The 15,902-nt window shown below is 46.2% G+C and overlaps 1 protein-coding gene across 1 annotated transcript in view; it reads right to left on the minus strand.

Annotated features, from left to right (window-relative positions):
* The window catches only part of LOC136619779 (barrier-to-autointegration factor-like protein), a 40,925-nt gene that overhangs the window by 22,011 nt on the left and 3,012 nt on the right, over positions 1-15,902 (minus strand). The window lies entirely within an intron of this gene.

A 15,902-nucleotide genomic window follows, 5' to 3' on the forward strand; every position in this document is an offset into this window, starting at 1 on the left:
GCCTAGGGGCCACCAGTAAAAGTCATTCTGGGGCCCTCTGTACAACTGCATGCAAACATTGCCAGATCCCCATTCATATGTTCTCTATATACTTCAATAGAAAGGTGGCTGCATTGGCATGTGACCCTGTTTCAACTGAAGTATATGTGGCAGGTGGGAATTGGTTGACTCCCAATGTGTAGATCTTGTGTTGAGCGCTCATGCAGGGGGTGGGGGACAGGAGGCCTACCCTAGCTCAGGACCCAACCGGGGGGATTTACTTGTACTCTTGTGGGCTAGTCTGAGTCTGGTGGAATGGGCGTATTCCACTATCTACTTACTAGTTATAATTCCACTCTTAAGAGCACAGAAAAAATGGTTTTCTCAAACGTCTTGTTGTCCTTTTTGCCCCATAGTAAAAAGTTTGGTGCTGTGTTAGCCAGCAGGACAAAATGTTGTTGCTCTCAGTAAAAGCAGCAACATAATCTTGTAGATATATCTTTTAATGGCTAACAAAAAATAAATGACGCTACAGCAAGCTTTCAATGCTACTCAGGTCTCTTCATCAGGTTTCTAACGGGATATATCTGAAGAAGAGTATACAGTATACATGCAATATTGCAGACATGTCGCAGGGAGGTGGTGCGTGACACAGATTTCAGGATACGATGGAGTTACAGAGTTAATAAAAATATGTGCTTTATTCAAGAATATAGGAGTGATTATTATACCGGTTTGAGCGTAACTAGCAACAAGAGTAAAGGCACATTTAGACACAAAAATGATCGCTTAAAAATCGCTCAAGCGACAGTTAGAGTGACAGCTTTGAGCGATCATTTTGCATAAACTACTAAGTTGCTACTCAGCTACTTAGTAGCTTATTAGTATGCAAATGAAGCCTTTCGCTGAATGCAGATAACAGCTAGAGGTCTGTTATCTGCATTCAGATTCATTGTTTTCGAGCTGGACTGCAGCTGAAAGAATACTATCAGCGCTACGCAGGGATAACTCATCATGTGGTCCTGATAAGCAGGAACGGCTGTTTTCAAGCTAGCTTGAAGTCAGTGATGAATGAATAGTGCACCGAAAGTGCACGATGGGCGTGCGTTTAGACGCAGCAATTATCACTCAAAAGATCAGCTAACTTTGAGCGATAATCATTGTGTCTAAATGGGCCTAACTGACAATAAACAAACAATCGATTTTCACTCTGTGGTCACTTAATGCTGTGTGCATCAATCAAAACAATATGAATGTTATTTGCAAGTGTTAGAGTGGTAACAGTGGAACGCAGATATGGCAGGTGGTACACAGTCCTTTTGAACAAGGTTGTAAGTGCACTACTATTAAGGTGCTAGAACTTAACGCAGAGTCTGTACTCCCAAAATTAAGTCTCTGTAACCAGGAAACACTGTATCTTTAACTATAAATCGCTACAGGCATTCAATGGGAATCCCAACCGGTCACCCCACTCCGTACAGGTTTGTCGGGATTCCCCTCATCATTTGGGACCTCACCATCCTTAGGTCTAACTGTCTATATACTTCAACCAGCTGAACTGATGAAGGGGTTTTACCCTAAAACGCGTTTTCCCATGCTGTACACATTATTTAATAAAGGAAGAGTTTCGCACTGTATTATCTTTCATATTTAGAGTGTTGCGCCAAACCACCAGTTCTTTTACAACACCCTTAAGTTCTGGCAGCGCCTTCTCTTCTCAGTCTTGCACCCTCAGACCGCCTTCACACAAGCCCCTTTCACTTGCCACCATGCTCTAGCCCTTGGACCACTTCCTGCAGAGCTCTAGTGACTGTAGGACCTGTGAAAAGGGGGCAGACTCAAACCCATCTACTATGCACAGAGGCTGCCTGTATTAACCCCTTAGCATGGCACATCAGCGTTCACAATTGTTTTTTATTACATAGAGTTTATACAACCAAGTGCTTGCTGGTTAAAATGGGATTAAGCTTGGAACCCACCTGTCCCCATTGTCAGGAGCCCAACATGGATCTCCTTCATATGTTTTGGGCTTAAACCTCGAGAACGTCCTTTGTGCAGGCAGTTTATAATCTCATCAGAGATGTTGGTGACATTCAGGTTCCCAGTATTCCTGTAGTTGGAGTTTTGTGGTATGTGGGTAATATCCCGGTGGGTCAAATGCAGGAGTGAGCATCGCTGAAAGCGCTGCTAGCATGGAGGCAGGGTGACCGAGGAGCGATTTCCCCTACCCACCCGCCTCCATTCACTGTAAGCAGACTGTCATTCAGAACTGAATGGCTGCTGTTTACACTGAGCAACTAGTTGTTCAGGTTTCTGCATGCAGAAACTGAGTGACTGAACAACTCTCATCCAATCGTTCAGTCTTTGCATGACTATTATTTAAACTTCCATGGGTTTGAAAGAAACCCAATCAGCCACGGTGGAGGATCGTGGAGTTTCCCCCATTGTTTTCAATGGGGAAACCTCGCATCACACTGCGGTGCTGCTGCCAGCCCTATTGAAAACAATGGGAGATGCGATGCGAGGGCACGTCCAAAGATAGGACATGCCACAATTTGTTTCCCCGCATTGTGGTGTGATGCAGGAAAAAAAATCACTGATGTGTATGATCAAATTCAAAAGAATGGAGTTCATATTCGTGCAAGATTTCTGTGTCTCGCAACATACTAATCTCGTGCAATTTTATTGGCCTTGTGAAAACGGACTAATTGTTCCGTCTAAAAGCACATTTATTTCCACACCTTGTGAAGACTCTTAAGTCCAACCATACCAGATACAAGAAACCACATTCTGTCGCCAGTGCCGGGCACTATAGCAGCCTTCAGACATTATCCAGCACCCATGGTGGTTGGAACTTGAATTACATGGAGTTCAGGCAGGTGGGGAGTTGCTCCTGGCAGGGCAAGGATGGCTTCTTGGGATAGACATGGCAGTTGAGAAGCTTGTGTGATCTGTATATTGATAACAGTCATCTGTACGAAACGTCAGTCCTGAGCCACAGCTATGTATACTGACCCCTCTGGTGATGTGGTGTAGTATTATACCTAACTCTAAACTGCTCCCCCAGTGATGTGTTTTACAACTGACTATACACTGCCCCCTCTGGTGATGTAGTGTATGATTGTACCTGACTCTATATTGATCCCTCTGGTCATGTGGTGTAGTATCATATCAGACTCTATACTGCTCCCTGTGGTGATGTGTATTACAACTGACTCTATACTGCCTTGTCTGGTGATGTAGGGTACGATTATACCTAATTCTATACTGACCTCTCTGTTGATGTATATTACACCTCACTCTATACTGCTCCCTGTGGTGCTGCTGGATATTGCCTCAGATTCTATACCGCCATCTGGAAGTGTTGCTGGGTATTGCCTGAATTCTATACTGCCCCCTGTAGTGCTGTTGGGTATTGCCTGGGCTCTATACTGCCACCTGTGATGCTGTGGTGTGTATTGCACTTGCCTGTATGCCATTATGGTGACAGATCCTCCTCTGTACTTACGCGGGTCTCACAATGTCTCGTGGCTGTCACATTTTACTCCTCCTCATTGTCCTCAGCCTTCCTGTCCAGAGTGGGGTGCTATCTTTGCTGCTTTACCTGCAAGCCTTCAAATGGGACATCTACCCCCCTGAAGCAGCCACCCGCAAACCTCTAGTATCTTCCCAACGCCCCATCTAAGATGAACACAACTGATGACCAGTGTCTAGCGGGAGCCAAACCTAGAACTGTATCCTCTGGATGGCTGTCACTTCAGTGTACAGCATGGATGGTGGGGGTAGTCATCCTGTGCTGCGCTTCATGCCATCCATGATGGTCCTAGTACAGGCATATCCACATCTCCTAGATTTTTAGCTCTTAAGTCCTTCACTACATTTTTGACACATCATCTTGCCATGTACAATGTTCAATATGTACTTATATTGTACTTCCAAAGGTAAGTCCTGTGTTTTACTCCAATCACATTCAGAGCTGCATCCACAGCAGACAGCAATATTCTTTGACTACTCCCATTAACACTCTTTGGCCATGTCAGATGAGCATATTTCTATGGAGGGGATGAGCGGCTCTCAGGCACATCTGGTGCTGCTTATCTTGGGCAGAAAAAAAAATACACAGCTCCGGGTGTAACTGGAGTATAGGTATTGTGAAATTTTTCCCTACACTCAGGCACTGCTCTGTATCCTTGTGGCAATGGTGCTTCGTGTCCCATTGCAGATGGTGAATCAGTGAAGGACGTCGTGCACAGAGTTGTCGGAAGAAGAGATTGCCAAGTTTGGGGTCTTGGTGTTCAAGTGCCAGGCAGAGGGGCTCAAGATGTACCCCTGTACTGATAACATGCTAAATGTCTAACCTGGATATATTTTGGTAAATAAGTGTCAGTCTTTACTGTGGATCCGGCATTGTATTCATGAAGCAGAAAGCTCAGGATGATGAAGGAGAAACGTTCCACTAAGGCCGGCCTCACACAGGCGAGATTTGTACGTTGCTAGAAGCACAAGTCTTGTACTAATATGAACCCCATTCTCTTGAATGTTGTCATACACATAAGCGATGATTTCCTGCACCGCGAGCAACCCGCCTGCTATTAGTGTGTGGACCCATCTGACAGCAGGGTCACCTGGACCTTGGTGGATGGGCCAGTATACTTGGATCAAATTATATACTCAGAACCTTGCACTATTTAATGTAGCTAGTATATACATTACAGTTATGTATTTTTTCTAATAAAAAATGTATTTTGAGTACTGTTACCATTTGTTTCTCCTACCTCCTATCATGTGATTCCTCTGTCAAGTGGGAAACAGCACCATCAATACTTAAAGGCACAGCGGCTTAATAATAAAACTAGCAATGAAGGAAACAATACTGTAATAAGCATAAACATTTTACAGATGTTACCTCACCCCCATTACATCTATAGCTATTCATATGGCCACATTTTGCATGCCTGTGCTTTAAAAACGCAGCATGACCTATTATTGTCTGTTTTTGCCTTCACATTTGCATTAATTGGTATTATTTTCTAGAGCTCTCTCTGCTGGTGTGCTACTGCACTACAGGTCAGAGAGCTCCCTCTGCTGGTACACTAGAGAACTGCTGCACTAAAGATCAGAGAGCTCTCTGTCTGGGTGTATTGTTGCCCTCCTTCCCTCTGGACCCGAAAGCTCCCTGTGCCGGGAAAGTTGCCCCCTATGATCACAGTGTTTTAGTGAAGGAGTCCTGTTCTTTAACCCCTTAATGCTCCATGACATACATGTATGTCATGGAGGTTCAGGGTTTGGATGGAGGGGGATCAGAGGTCGATCCCGCTCCATACAATGGGGGTGCTGACTGTTTCTTACAGCTGACAGCCTCCGGCAAGAGCTGCGACCAGCACTGGCGCTGATCGCCGCTGTTAACCCTTTAAATGCTTCCATCAATTCTGACAGCAGCATTTAGATGCCCTGATCAGAATTCGGCATCCCAAGGCCTCCTGTGATGAGATCTTGATGGGGCCTTCTAAAAGCCCCCAGGGCTGCCATTGCAGATTGCCTATGGCGTGGCTTGATAGATTGCCTGTCAGATTGCGGTATAATGTAATACTATAGTATTATATCATACTGCAAGAGCGATCAAACATCCAAAGTTCTTGTCCTGGATCAAAAACTTGTACATACCCCAAAATGGTACCAATAAAAACTACAGGACGTCCTGCAAAAAACAAGTATGTTGATCTCTCTCTCCCCCCACTCCCTCCTGCTCACTCCTGCAACACAGCGCTCACCCACGCCGACCCCTGAATCTTTGCGGGCGAGCAGGCAGGTACTCGGTAAGGACGATATTCGCTCGAGTATCTGTCCTTACCGAGTACGCTCGCTCATCTCTAATCCTTAACAAGTTAAAAAGTTTGTCCTGTCTCAAGGTATCACTGTTTGATTCCCTGGCCTTACCATCTTATATGCTTGTTCTTTTTGTATTGTCATGATGAAAGAGGAAACCCTATCCGACCTCATGTGGAATGGAGTTGTCGAAGTGCTGCTCTTTATCCTGCTCCATATGGAGGAGAGTTTTGCAGATTTTGCGCATTACTTCAGTTTTTGGAGAACAGAGCATTTATTGCAGATGATATTATGGATTGTCCTTCAGAATCTGGAGCTATGTGGTCCCTGATATGGGCCCTTGCCTGAGATGATTTGCCTGTGACCCTGTTCCAGAAGGCTACCATATTTAACCTCCATTCTGCATTGCCTCCTATTTTGCAACATCTTAATTTTGGTTTTAGCACTTTGCATCCTATGATTCATTGGCTTTATTTCGATGAAAAAGGGGCCTTTATGATTTTTTTTGAGGCTGGTGGTACTTTCAGAGGAAGGCAAAAAAAAACAATGAGGCAGAAGCCAATTTAGCACATCCTGGGGGGAAAAAATCCTTCCCGACTCCATAATGGTAGTCAGAATAATCCCTGGATCAACATGCTTCAGAGAAGGTTCCTTCCTGACTCCAAGGGATGAGAACTATATAAGGCACTTGTCAGGCCTCACATGACACACTGTGTACAGTTCTGGACACCAGTGCTCAGGGAAGATGTTACAGCGCTTGAGGGGGTTCAAAGAAGGGCAACTAAATTAATAAATGGAATGGGAGGACTAGAATACCCAGAGAGGCTGTCAAAATTAGTATTATTCACCATGGAAAAAAGACTGTTAACCCTTTCCAATCCATTTATTTTTTCTCACCCATTCTCCCCAGCTCCAAATAAATTGAAGCTGGGAGAATGGGTGAGAAAAAATACATTTTCCCTGCACCCTCCTGAACTGACAGAGTTCAGGAGGGTGCAGGGAGGGACCTGCTTACCTGACCGGCGTCTTCTGCATTCTCCTTCTGCCTCCCGGCTCGGCGATCATGTGACCGCTGGGGTCAGGTGACACCTGGCGGTCACATGATCGCCGGGTCGGGAGACAGAAGGAGAATGCACAAGACGCCGGTCAGGTAAGCAGGTCCTTGCACGGTGCAGGCTCCCGGCTCGGAGTTCATGTGACCGCCGGGGGTCAGGTAACACCGGCGGTCACATGATCGCCGGCCGGAATCTATGCATTACATAGCGCTAATTGAGCGCTATGTAATGTGTAAAGGAGTGGGCAGAAAGGGTTAAAAACCCTTTCTGCCTTCTCCTCGGGGGTCCTCGATGACGACCAGTAAAGGAGTGCATCTGCACCCGATGTGTCTGACGATCGGGTGCAGATCCACTCCTGCACTGCAGTGTCGGGCCTGCCCCGACATCGGAGCTGTGGAGGGAAATTATGATGTCGGGGCAGGCCCGACATTGGACTGGAAAGGGTTAAGAGGCGACCAAATAACTATGTATAAATACATGAGGGGACAATACAAGGATCTCTCCGGTGATCTGTTTATACCCAGGACTGCGACGGTAACAAGAGGGCATTCGCTATGTCTAGAAGAAAGCAGGTTTCATCACCAACACAGAGGGGGAATCTTTACCGTAAAAGCAGTGAGACTGTGGAACTCTCTACCTGAGGACGTGGTGATGGCAAAATCGGTAGAGGAGTTTAAGAGGGGACTAGACATCTTTTTAGAGTGCTATGATATTACAAGACATAGGCATTAGGTGTCCAGTGGAGTTGTAGATCCGGGTCTTGGAATTAGGTAGAAATCAAACATTGATCCAGGATTACTCTGATTGCCATTGGAGTTGGGAAGGAATTTTTTTCCTCCAATGAGCTAAATTGGCATCTGCCTCGTTTTTTTTTTTTTGCCTTCGTCTGGATCAACAAGAAGGTGTGTGTGTGTGTGTGTGTGTGTGTGTGTGTGTGTGTGTGTGTGTGTGTGTGTGTGTGTGTGTGTGTGTGTGTGTGTGTGTGTGTGTGTGTGTGTGTGTGTGTGTGTGTGTGTGTGTGTGTGTGTGTGTGAGTGAGTGTGTGTGAGTGAGGGGGGGGGGGTAGCGGTGGAAACAGGCTGAACTAGATGGACATTGTCTTTATTCTGCCTAACATACTATGTTACTAAGATCGGCAGTCGTAGATCCCCTGATCAGCGACCCTTCTGGCTATTTAATGTCTATTACCTGTAATGTCTTATTGCTCAAAGCAGACATCTAATCCCCTCTTAAACTTTTGCCATCACGTCCTCAGGCAGAGAGTTGCACAGTCTCACTGCTCTTACAGTAAAGAACCTGTGGAGGAGGGAGCAATAGCCTGCAGCAGCGCCACAGACCATCGCGAGTACGAAACACCGGCAACAGGTGAGTATGGATCCCTCCACTGAGCCTCAGCTTGTGAGTTTTTTGACTTGCAAGCAGGCTCGTACCCCGAGTTTTTGCTCGTGCATCAGAGCAAAAATTTGGAGGACAGCCTGCTCACAAGTCAAAAAACTTGCAAGCTGAGGCACTCACATCCTGAGGTACCACTGTATAGTGGAAGAAGAATGTTTTCGTCCCTCGCCCCTATACCTCTTTTAATGCAACCCAAGACTTTATTTGCCTTTGCAGCAGCTGACTGGCATTTATTGCTCCAGTTATGTCTACAGTCCACTAGTACCGCCAGGTCTTTTTCCATATCACTTTTCCCTAGCAGTACCCCATTTAGTGTATATTGGTGGCATCTGTTTCTCCTGCCCATGTGCATCACCTTACATTTATCAATATTGAACTTTATTTGCCATTTTTCTACCCATGCCCTCTGCTTATCTAGGTCCGTTTGCAGCTGTACATTGTCCTCTGTTGTATTTATCTTGTATAATTTCGTATCATCTGCAAATATCGACATTTAGGCCTCCTGTCCACGGGTGTAGCGATATCCTGCGGCAGATCTCCACCGCGGGAGCCACCACAGGGAAGAGCTGACAGCTCTTCGCACTGAGCCTATCTGACAGATAGGAGAATCGCGGCAAATCGCAGCATGCTGCAATTTAAATCCTGCGAGCGGAGAATTGCTATGATTCTCTGCTCGTGGACAGCGGGGCTGTGCTTTCCATAGTAAGTCTATGGAATTGTTTACTCCGGATAATCGCTGCAGGAAATGCAGTGAAAAATCGCCCGTGGACAGGAGGCCTTACTGTGCATGAATGACCAACTCCTGATCTAAGACTTCCCTCATGTGGACATGTTCCTACCATGCTAAGTGTTATGCTGTGTCCAGCATGTGATGTGTATTTGCTGCATATGTTAACTCATCATAGCCTATGATTGGGCGCGAGAGGCCCAATAGAAACCAATGGGCTTTTAGCAACACATATTTTGCGTGTGAAAAATACTCAGGCCACATACGCCTTTGTGAGCCCTAACTCACAAGTCCCAGCAGAGCTTCATTCCTGGACTCATTTCTCCTTCTACAGCCTGTGATCTCCTCTCTCCTTTGCAGACATTGATGTGACCTGTGTTTGTGTGATTTTCCCCTCTAGAAGACCCTGTTGTGTGCTTCATTCCTGATTTACTTCTTAAGGTTTGGTACCATGTTAGCCAGTACAGCAAAGTGTGATTGTTCTCAGTGAAAGAAACTAAGTAATCTTGTAGATATGATACCTTTTAATGGCTAACAAAAATACATGATGTTACAGCAAGCTTTCAGGTCTTCTATCGATCCTTCATCAGGCTAGAATGGAACTGGTTTGGATGGGGCACATATATAATATACAAACGCAGAGAGGACACCCCTCTTGATTGAAAAACAAATGTTCACGCACAGATATTTGAGACTGTTTTGCACTCAAAACTTAAAACAAAAGAAAATCTGAGCTGAGACATAAATACTTAATTAGTCCACTGAGCTCAGGAATGTGACAGTTTTAGGATGTGTCTTATCTCTCCTTCAACCTGCACATGGAAGGAGATGCAGCACCACCTATTGGATGGCAACATTATTACAAGTCAAGTTCTGAATTTTTATGACGTTTAAAAAAAAATGATTGGGAAGAGGACATCCCTCTTAACCTCCTTCAGACCTTTCATACTCTCCACTTATGCAAGAATTCTAGGCTGAGATTCATTCCATTCTTGAGGGTATCAAACGTGGCCATAAATTTAAGGCAGTTAGAAGTGACATGTGACTACTTCATGCAAATATGTGTCAGAACTCTGTATTCAAATTTTGCCCATTGGCAAAGCTAAATCCATGTGCAGATGCATTGCAAAAACCACAGCGAAATAGCCGCAAATATTCTGCCAGGGTTTTCCTGGCAGAATCCATGCAGATAATTCTGCTGCAGATTTCACTAGGTCAACGTACCCTCAATATTTGTCCGTCATCCATAGCCGAACAGAAAAATGCAGTTGTGTCTGGCGCAGGAAGGCATGTGATGTGCCGGATATTTCACTTCAATGCCAAAGGTAAAAGCAGGTGGGCCAGACGTGTGGGAAGCCAATCTTACTGAAAGTATAACAAAACTGTGTGAGCAAACAGAGGAGCAGAAGTATTACAGACAAGTGCTAGGCAAAGCAAACATAAGTGAGCTTGCAAGCTGAGTGAGTGTGCTAGGCTGTATAATAAGTGTATTGTATTCTAAGTGTCCTGTTTCTTAAGTGTGTGATTTGGGATTAGTGATTTTGAATTCAGGGACTTTGGAAAAATCACTTGTATTGGATTTCTGCTTATCTATTTGAATTGTTGCATATATTACTTCTATCTAATCTATCTGCAGGGTCCCCATTTAGAATGTGCTCCATGATTGACAATGCCGTCCAGTGTACATCTTGTGTCATGTATGCAGTCCTTGAAAAGCCATTCGAGGGTGCATACTGCTATATGAGATGTGAGCGTCTTGCACATTTGGAAGTCCAGACCCTGGATCTAAATGCGCAGCTTGCAACACTGAGATCCATCGACAATATGGAAAGGAGTTTGCTGCTCGCTGGGGTAGATGTGGGAGTGGATGGTAGTTTGAGAGAGCAGGATGAGCAGGCAGCTAGCTGGGTGCGTACTGGTTGCATGCCGCCCATAGTCATGAACTTTCATGGCGTGTATGTACTCATAATACGCACCAAGATAGAACATACTGCAATTTTTCTTGCACGTGTATTTCACGCAGATCATGTGAGTGGCAACATTGCTGCCTTCGGCAGATTGGTGCAGCAGGTATTGTGCGCTGAATACGCTGTACCTACACGCTCATGTGAGTCCAGCTTTAGAAGGGTAAAGCAAAGAGATGCAGGGAAACTAGTCCTGAACTAGAGGATGCCATTACAGGCTTAGCTCTGCTGCAGCACGACATGGCCTCAGACCACCATAGGAAGTCTACTCCAGTAAGAAGAGGAATAGGAGGGCAGGACAGGCTAGACAGGTCCTGGTAGTGGGAGACTCAATTATTAGGGGGACCGACAGGGCAATCTGCCACAAATACTGGGATAGTCGAATGGTGTGTTGTCTTCCTGGTGCTCGAGTATGACACATTGGGTTGCCAGATCACTGGGGGAAGGGGGGGGGGGGGAGGGGCTGGTGAGGATCCAGTGTCATGGTACACATTAGCACAAAATTAGAGGTCTTTGGAAAGTCCTTAAAAATTATTTGAGGGAACTAAAATGTAAAGGTTAGGAATAGAAGAAAACCAACGTGTGTCAATAAAGATGAAAGGGGGCAATAAACAGCTAAAGGAAAGCATTTAAACTAGTAAAGCAAGAAGACAGCGAAGAAGCACAAAAATCTACAAGGAAGAAATAAATTATGTAAACTTGGTAAACTTAAAGGGGTTGTCCCGCGAAAGCAAGTGGGGGTATACACTTCTGTATGGCCATATTAATGCACTTTGCAATATACATCGTGCATTAAATATGAGCCAAACAGAAGTTATTCACTTACCTGCTCCGTTGCTAGCGTCCTCGTCTCCATGGTGCCGTCTAATTTCAGCGTCTAATCTCCCGATTAGACGCGCTTGCGCAGTCCGGTCTTCTCCCTTCTGAATGGGGCCGCTCGTGCTGGAGAGCTGCTCCTCGTAGCTCCGCCCCGTCACGTGTGCCGATTCCAGCCAATCAGGAGGCTGGAATCGGCAATGGAATGCACAGAGCCCACGGTGCACCATGGGAGAAGACCTGCGGTCCACCGTGGGTGAAGATCTCGGCGGCCATCTTCGCAAGGTAAGTAAGAAGTCACCGGAGCGCGGGGATTCGGGTAAGTACTATGCGGTTTTTTTTTTAAACCCCTGCATCGGGTTTGTCTCGCGCCGAACGGGGGGGCTATTGAAAAAAAAAAAAACCGTTTCGGCGCGGGACAACCCCTTTAACTGGAGCAACCAGTGTCAGGCAGCTGCTGCCAAGGCAAATAGGATCATGGGGTGCATCAAAAGAGGTCTAGGGGCAGATGACGAGAACATTGTTCTTCCTCTTTACAAGTCACTGGTCAGATCACACATGGAATATTGTGGACAGTTTTGGGCATAGGTACTCAAGAAGGACATATCAGAGCTTAATCGGATACAAAGACGGGCAACTAAAGTAATAAACAGAATGGGCGGGCTACAATACCCAAAGAGGTTATCAAAATTGGGGTTATTTAGTTTCGAAAAAAAAAGGCGGCAACCTAATACCCATGTATAAGTATATCAGGGGACAATACAGAGGTCTCTCCTATCATCTATTTATACCCAGGACTGTAACTGTAACAAGGGGGCGCCCTGTATGTCTAGTGGACAGAAGGTTTCTACACAACATAGAAGGGGGTTCTTTACTGTAAAAGCACTGAGACTATGGAACTCACTGCCTGAGGATGTTGTGGTGGCAAACTCGATAAAAACGGGGCCTGGATGTCTTTTTTGAGTGTTACAATATGATGTTATAATCATTAATTACTTCAGGAGGGTCGGTGATCTGCAGATAATTTTGATTGCCAGACATGGACTTGGAAAGAAATTATTTTTGGCCCCTTAACCCCTTAACGATGGCCCCATCGGGAAACTACGTCCTCAGAAAGTGGGCCTAAATCCTAGAGGACGTAGTTTTATGCATCCTCTTTGGATTGATGCCCACTGGCCTGAGGACGTGACAGCTCCATGCTGTCGGTGCCCGCAGGTAGCCGACAGCATGGAGCTGTCATCCCAGGATGCGGGCAGTCCCCCCCGGCATTGCGATCGGCGCTATAAAATGAATAGCGCCGATCGCAAAAAAGTAAATAAAACAGTGTAAAAAAGTAGTAATTCAGCTGCTATGATGGATCGGATCCATCACGGCAGCTGAAAATACTCACACGGCTTGTCGGCGGTGTCCCCCGGAGATCTGGTCCTCCCGGACCCGCCGGCGGCCTTCTGCGCATGCGCGCCTGACGATGACGTCACGCGCACGCGCAGAAGCCCGGGTGTCCCCGGCAAATTTAAAATCTCCTGGCTCCCGGCTCCTGAAGGTAGCCGGGAACCAGGAGGTGTTACCGGGGACCACTGCGAGCGGTCCCCGGGCCCGCGATCACCGCTATCCATTGCGATAGCGGTGATCGCGAAAAAGTTTAAAAAGTAAAACAAAAGTAAAGTTTCACCTCCCCTCATGGATCGGATCCATGAGGGGAGGTGAAGATACTCACCCCCGGTCCTCTGCGATGTCCCGATGTCCCGGGACCCGAAATCCCCGTCTGCGCATGCGCGCCCGATGATTGACATCGGGCGCGTGCACAGAGGGGCTCGAGCCCCGGGAAATTCAAAATTGCTCTGCTCCTGGCTGCCATGTGTAGCCAAGAGCAGAGGGATGTCACCAGGGACATGATCACTGTCATCCAATGGATGACAGTGATCATGTAAAGTAAAAAAAAAAGTGCAAAAAGTAAAAAAAATAAAAATAAAAAAAGGGGTAAAAGGTAAAAAAAAAAAAGTGCAAAAAGTAAAAAAAAAGTTTTAAAAAGTTAAAAAAAGCTTGCGTTTCATCTCCCCCCACGGATCATATCCGTGAGGGAGGATGAAATGACGTACCTAAGGCCTGCGGATTTATCCGCGGACCTCACCCCAGCTTCTGCGCACGCGCCCGTCGCCAATGTGGCAGGCGCATGCGCAAAAGCCGTGGTTTTTTAAAATCTCCCTGCTCTTGGCTACAAAACTTAGCCGAGAGCCTGGAGATTTCACGGAGGGCCGCGGTGAGTGGTTCCTGATCACGTGTTCGCCGTTATCCAAAGAATAATGGCGATCACGTAAAAGTTAAAAAAAGGGGAAGGTTCATCTCCCCTCACCGATGCGATCGGTGAGAGGAGATAAAAATTTTTACCGGAGGCCTCCATATTTGCACCCCGACGCAATCTTCTTCCGTGAACTTTCCCGTATTCTGCGCATGCGACCGCTGGCAAAACACCGGACACATGTGCAGGAGTCGGGGAGCACAGGAAACTTAATATCTCCTTGCTCTCGGCGACCAACGGTCACAGAGAGCCTGGAGCAGTGACGGGTGGCCTCGTTGAGCGGTCCCCGGTCACGTGAAAAAATGGTAGCAATCTACCTTTGGCCGGTCTCACATGACCGGATAGGAATTACGGATTCCACATGCGTTTGATTAGCGGTAATACGCAGATCAATCGCATTGGATTACACAATTCCGCTCACATTAGTGGGTTGGAATTGCGTAATCCACTCGCAGAAAAGAGAACGCAGCAGGTTCTATTTTACCGCGGATATCCGCAACATAGAGCCCATTGTGCTCCATGGTCGCGGATATACCCGCAGCCCATACGCAACTACGTTGTATACGGGCTGCGGGTACCCGCGTCATCGCTAAGCGACGGTGCGGGAAATACAAACAACAAAAAAAAAGTGTACTGCGCATGACCGCCCGTGTAAGTACGCAGTTATGCGCAGTACATTACGCGGCCGTACGCAGGGTCACAGCCGGGCTCACAGCCGGGATCCACCTACGGCTGTGTGAGCCCGGCGTTATTCAGACCGCTACCTGTAATACGCAATTTACAAGAAGCCCCGGGAACGCTCGCCTTCCTGCAGTTCCAGGAGCAGCTTGTTGAGCGTCTTCTGTGTGAGACCGCCGCACCTCATCAAGCTTACAAAGGCTCACAGAGCGCCACTTTTTACACCCCATCCCTGCCACTGAGGTCAAAAAATGACTCCCAAAAAGCATGAGAGGAGGGGGGATACCCGGTTTTATTGCCCCATGTGCCCATCCCAACCAGCCTCCATAATTACCCGTCTTTGGAAATACTACACAGTTCACATTATTACTTTTATCTAAGATTTGGGGAACGCCGAAAAGGGCGTGGAGGAGGGGGGGGGATTTTAGGGAGTCAATTTTTATTCCGTACAAATGAGCAATGGGGCCTGGAATTTATTCAGTTATGCCCTGCAATCCAACCGGTGTTCCCTCCATTACAGGCCTTGCCATGTTTCCTGTAAGTAGATTAGGGCCACAATGGGTATGTTTTTGAACACGGGACAAACGGGGGTATCCATTTGGGGGTGAAGGTCTTCATTCCTATGTAAACTGTACAAAAAAAAAAGTTTTTAAATTGACAAAATTGCCAACAAAATGAAAATTGTAATTTTTTTCTTCTGCTTTGCTGAAATTTATTCAAATACTGTGTGGTCAAAATACGCAGTACACCCCTAGATGAATTCGTTAAGGGGTCTAGTTTTTAAAATGGGGATATTTGTGGGGGTCTTTATAGTTTTGGACGCTCAATGACTCTATAAGTGGGCAATAGGGCCTGGAATTTATTCCGTTGTACCCTAAAATCCAACGGGTGCTCCTTCCATTATAGGCCTAGCCATGCGTCCTTTAAGTAGATTAGGGACACAAGGGGTATGGTTCTGAACACGGGACAAACAGGGGTATCCATTTTGGGGTGAAAGTCTTCATCCCTATGTGTGCTGTACAAAAAAAACAGTTTTTAAATTGATACAACTGCCAAAAAAATGAAAATTGTAATTTTTTTCCTACTGCTTTGCTTAGATTTATTCAAAAATTGTAGGGTAAAAATACACAGTACACCCCTAGATAAATTCGTTAGGGGGTCTA

This window comes from Eleutherodactylus coqui, chromosome 3, assembly GCF_035609145.1.
Source record: "Eleutherodactylus coqui strain aEleCoq1 chromosome 3, aEleCoq1.hap1, whole genome shotgun sequence".
NCBI lineage: Eukaryota > Metazoa > Chordata > Amphibia > Anura > Eleutherodactylidae > Eleutherodactylus > Eleutherodactylus coqui.